The sequence below is a fragment of the Humulus lupulus genome, chromosome 3, assembly GCF_963169125.1.
Source record: "Humulus lupulus chromosome 3, drHumLupu1.1, whole genome shotgun sequence".
In the NCBI taxonomy this organism is placed as follows: domain Eukaryota; kingdom Viridiplantae; phylum Streptophyta; class Magnoliopsida; order Rosales; family Cannabaceae; genus Humulus; species Humulus lupulus.
The window spans coordinates 20,775,329-20,781,328 of record NC_084795.1 but is presented as its reverse complement, the minus strand read 5'-3'; positions in this window follow the sequence as shown (position 1 = coordinate 20,781,328).

Below are 6,000 nucleotides of genomic sequence, written 5' to 3'. Positions count from 1 at the left end.
TGACATAATTTATGATGAACTATATGTTTAGGCGTTCTCAGTTTTTGTTATTGCCTTTAAGTAACTACTAGTACTAGTCATGGTGTCTTTCCTTTGAACTACACTGATGGTTGAGAAAGAACTTTTTCTTCACATAATAATTATAAAACCATTGTATTGCTAAAAATGAAAGCTTTGGGACTTTATTTATATTTGGGGGAGATTGAAAATTTGAAACTGTTTGCTCGGATAGTTATTTCAGAGTGTTTACTACATAATTTGATGTTGGGTATTGGGTTATTAGGATTGGTAACTCTGTTTCTTTCATTGTTAGTTTGGTTGTGATTTAGTTGAGAAGATTATATTTCAAACAATTTGGTCCCGAGTTCTGATGGTGGGAGTTTTGTCTTTTCTTGACTGAATTTGCTTCAGGCATATCTGATATTACTTTAGCCATATCTGTTTCAAGCATTCCTTTTCAAGGTTCTGTTAGGTCTCTCTCTCAGTCCCTTTTCAACGGTATTTCTTTTAGGAGAATAAAAGATTGATTGAATTTCTTAACTTGACATTGCTTTTGGTAGAATGTCATTATCTTCCTTGTGGCTGCTGTATTTGATAATACAGATTGTTGGCTGATGTGAATTTTACTGTATTTAGTAATGTATTCTAATTTATGAAAAAAGAGGGTTGGTTTCATTCACCTGGGTTTTCATGTCTGGTCTGGTTATATCATAAAGGCTATAAATTTGTATGTAATTGTGATATTAACTGTATATCTGGGTCACAGAAAAACGTAATTCATCAATTTTCTGAAAAAATTGATTCTTGTATTGATAATCGCCCTGTTTGTTCTTGTTATGGCTATAGGATGAAGATCTTATCTTTTTCACCCTCGGAACCTCATGAACAGCTGCAAGACAATAATCATGTTGTATATCCAGAGGAGAAGATGAGTTTCTAAATCTTTTGAGATCAAGCATATCTAGAGGAAGCAGCTTTTAGGTATCTTGTTGTATATCATGTACATGCATAGAAAGTTTGGTTTGACTTTAACATAAAAAAGGTTCCATATTGGAAAAGAAAAGGGTTTATTCTGTATAGCAATTAACTTAGAAAAACACACATCCCACGAGCTTGTTAGTGTTTGATTCATTGTTGTGTGCCATTACATATTTGATTGAATGAATTTATCATCATCAAATTGATTTCAATAACTTTGAAGCTAAAATATTTCACTGCTTTATCTTTAGCTTGTCTTTTTCTTAGTGTCTTATCCTTTTAAGAAATCATGTAACTACTTCCTTGTATTTTTTCTTTATATAAATAGTACAAGTGAATACAAGTAGTGTTGTTTCTTTTTAAATCCCTGTTGTTCGTAAATTTTAAGTGCAACTCTCTAATTTTTGGTTCTAGTTTCATGTGATTAGAAAGGCCCTCTTATTAGTTTATCTTGTTTTTTAATTTTTGGTTCTAATTCAGTGGTTGAATCGTTTCACACACTTTTATGTTTTCTTTTTCTTGTATAACAGAAATCATATTTGTCTTTTTTTCTTAGGCCCTTTTTCTTGTAGGACCTTTATCGAATTACTTAAGTTTCTCCCTTCACACATCTTACTTAGCCAAAATGTTATAAAATTGGATGAGTTCCTCTGTTTACTGTTCATATATATTCTTTAATAAAGGGGTTGAAAAATGGTTGATGCTGAAATGTAACTAATGGACAACCTTGCTGCAATGTAAAAGGGGTCGTATAAACTTGTTTTATTGTAAGCTTTGTTGCTCTCTCTGATTATAGGGCATTGGCATTTGTGCTTGTGCTGCATCAACTGGTTTTCCAGTTGGTTAAAAACTTTGATTAGAGTCATTAGATTTTTGACATAACCACTGCTGGGACATAAGTTCAATGATGTTATTTTCTATAACCAGGTCAAATAGAACAGGTCCTCTGTTATCCTTGATTGAAAACATGAACTTTTTTCAAAAGGTTTTGCTTTTGATATATGTTTGTCTTTGGTTTTGAAAAAAAAGTTATGTTCATGGGAATAATTTGTTAACAGTTTCCAATATGCTAATTGTGAGATTTTTCTTATGCTAAGGTTAAGGTGGAAACTTTACAGAATCTGTTTCTCACTTGGTAGCTTAACACCTTTCATGTCAGGTGCCCCTTTTGAGATGGAAGAGATTTGCTTTAGTTGCAGCAATGTGCATTCTCACAGTTCGAGCAGTGATTGTTCAACTAGCTTTTTTTCTTCACATGCAGGTTATGTTATATCTATTCCTCTTGTTGCAAGCCAAGTTGAACTTTGCATGTCTCTTTCTACTCATACTATGCATGATCCAAACATTCTTATTTCTTGTGCCCAAAGCTGATTGTCTTTTAATAAAAATAAGTTTTCATTATGCCATTTATTGTATGGATATAAACTAAAAATAACTAAATCATGCATGACATAGATATTAAGAATGTAAATGAAAAGGAACATGTATCATATAAATAGAAGGGGAAGGAATAATGTTTATTTGGGTATCTGTTTTACCAAATAGTTGCATATTTTAGCCATTTGTTACTATGATCATGTAAATTATAATAGTAATGCGTTTCAGATTTCAATAATTTTTTTTTTTAAATTGAAAAGATTTCAATGATTCCAAGTACTGAAATATGCATTGATTTTCAGACCCATGTCTTTAAAAGGCCAGCTGCCTTCTCAAGGCCTCTCATATTTGCAACTGCATTTATGAGCTTCTTCTCAGTTGTTATAGCATTATTTAAGGTATCAACTTTTGTTTTTTTTCCATGGAACTATGTTGTGTGCTTTCCCTTTCTGCTTGATTAGTACTGTGAATGTTGATTTTTTTATATGTATTTCCTTGATTAGGTATTGGGACACACAATTTTGGCTTCAATACTCTGGACTAATGCCAAGTCGGTTGATTTGAGCAGCAAAGCTGCAATAACATCGTTTTACATGTTCATATGGAAGGTAAATAACTATGGTGCCAAATTTAATTTGTTTGGCGCTCAGTTTAGTTTAACAAAATTGCAAAAATAATATTTTAGATCAGGAACCTATTTTTAGATCAGAAAGTACTTAAAAGGGAAAGAATACCCCATTTTTGTTACTTGAAAACAAAGCAGTTTGATGAATGCATAAGAAGGTTCTGAGGTATTGAGTTGTCTTCCTTTTGATTTCTATTATACTATATATCAGTCAACTGTGATTAATAATCAAGACATTTATAATAATAGCACCAAAGCTAGAGGACTGTTTGTTATCTAAAATTGCTTTTGTATTTTCTCATTTTCAATCTATCAGTTCTGATCTTATAATAAAAAAATTGTTTTAGAAAATAATGCTTATAATAAATGTCTTCTGAAGGATGTTTATGCAATTGCCCTGCTAACCATTGGGGGACATTCTTGTTGTTAGGATGCTGTCTCTGATCTTATCAAGGCTCATGAAGTTTCTCCTGATGATGAAACAATTGCAGAGGTCTTGAGGTGTGATTTCTTGTGAATGATCTTCTTGGACTTTGTTATAGCAGATTAACATCAATTGTTCCTTCTTTTTCTTTTTTTAACTAGCATATATTGTTTTAACAGGGATGCTGAGGAAAGATTACTGAAGGAGGGAGGTGCACCAAGAGGTTTGTTAATTTTGTACTTATTTTATTTTCAGTTGATGTTAGTTCATTACTTTGCATGAAGTTCGTATGAAGCTATATTCTTTTCTTTTCTTTTCTTTGTTTAAGATATATTTATTGTTAAATCTTATTTGTGTATATCCTAAAACTAAAAAGTAAACAAAGGAACAAAATAGATCTAAACTTGTCTAGAAATATTTGGTTTATCACTTCATAATGATGCTGATTTCGGCTAAATTCTTCATGCTATTACAGGATGATGACTTGGAAAGCCTCAAATTTTTGATAAATTCTGCTAGATGTTAGGCACCCAATAAAAGGTAAAAAAAAATGAATAAATGAAGTTGTGGGTAGTGTAAAAGATTTTCTTGAAGGTGAGTTATATTTTGTGGTTAAAGAGTCTCAGTGGTCTCTTGAATACACCATTAATTTGTTTGTGGGTCTTTGTATTGCTGATGCACACTAGTATGTTGAATAACTAGAATGAATCTTTATTGATACCAAAACCATATTACAAGGGGTTCCAAGACTTATTTTCCTTGGATTATATTTCTTATGAGAATAGTTTCATTTTTGTTAGCATGCAGTTTTATATTTGTTGCTTATCTTTATCTATTTATTTTTCAGAGTGTTTGAACAAGTTCCCTCGAAGGACTAGTACACCATCTAGGGTTCACAGTCAAGCACAACAAGCTGAAGAATAGCTACAACATCAGCAACAGCAGCAGCAACAATAGCATCATCCAAACTATAGTTTGAAGTAAAAAATGTTCAAGATTATAAAACTTTATTATGTTAAGTTTTCAAATTTAAGTTAGAACTAAGATCTCATGAAGTAGACACATTCATGGTTCGAATTAGTTATTGTTTAATATAATACTTATGGTTTATCAATTTATTGAGAATTACATTTTATGATTAATTTTGATTTTGTTTATCAAAATACAATAATGAAAATCTTTTAATTAAAAAAAACCATACAAGTATACTTATCAAAAAATAATTTAAAATATATTATCCACACTAAAGTAACAATTTTATTACTATATGTTATGATTTAAAAATATATTATAAGCGTAAAAAATCGTTATGGTTTATATAATATAACAAACTAAAAATGTTATCAAAATAATCAAATGTAACAGTTGAAAAATGTTATGAAAAAATACAAGATTAAACTTCAAATTTATAACCAAAAACTCTATCTAAATGTTATTATTTGAATATTATAGCACCTAAATATGTGTTATTGAATAGTTTAAGATAACACCGAACATAACATTCAAAAACTGTTATAGAAAAGACTGGACTTTTAATAACAGGGGCTATGTTAGCATTTTCAGAAGTGCTATCAATAGTCCCGGATAGCAGTTTTTAAGTGTTATGAATACTGTTTTTTCTTGTAGTGGAAATTATAAATTTGTATTTTAGCTATTATCTCATTTTTCAAAAATTAATTTTAAATGAAGTCTACATAAAATAAAATAAAAAAAATCCAAAGCTCCACTTGTATACTTACTATTAAAAAAATTCGAAAGTTACTTGTAAAATCTAGGAATTCAATATATATAAAAAAGATAATAATAATAATAATAATAATACTAATAATAATAATATATTACAAGACGGAATTTAATTTACTATTTCTTTTGGAAAAATTGGTACTAGTAATTATTTTTAACAAGTAGCTATATATGGTGCAATTGATCCGACATGTCGGTACACTCTCCACAATATATATTCATTTATAAACAAAATCAAATACATCAATTTAACAACTCATACCACCGCAAGAAGAAAAACTCTACAGCGACGATATCTATTGCGATGACTCTAAAGTCGTCATTGTATGAAGTCGAAATCAACGAAAAAATCATTTTTTTTAATATATTAAAATTAATAAGCTATAGCGACAATATGACATCACTGTAGGGTCGTCAACAATATAAGATCAGATCATCCAAATTTCTGGTACCCAACAACAACGACCTGTCCTCACTGTAGGATACCAGGAATTTGGAGGGAACAAGAGGCGGAAACTGACTCAATGGCGATGAAGTCATCACTGTAGAGTCCTCGTCGAACAAAAAAGAGGGAAATATCACGTCGTTGCTATAGGGTACGGAGGGAACTTGATCGCCAAAATTTTGTTGTCAATTTTCACTCCCTATGTCGTCGCTATAGAGACCCATTTAATCGAGTGAGCAGTCAAATTTTAGTGTATAGCGACGACATCGCTATAGAGTTCAAAAAAACAGAGGGAAAGTGAACCACCAAAAATTTCAGTTAAATTTTCACTGGCTATAGCGACGACATGTCGTGCTATATAAAGACTGGACGCGTAGTAAACGATATGATTTGTGTACTATCCCTTTA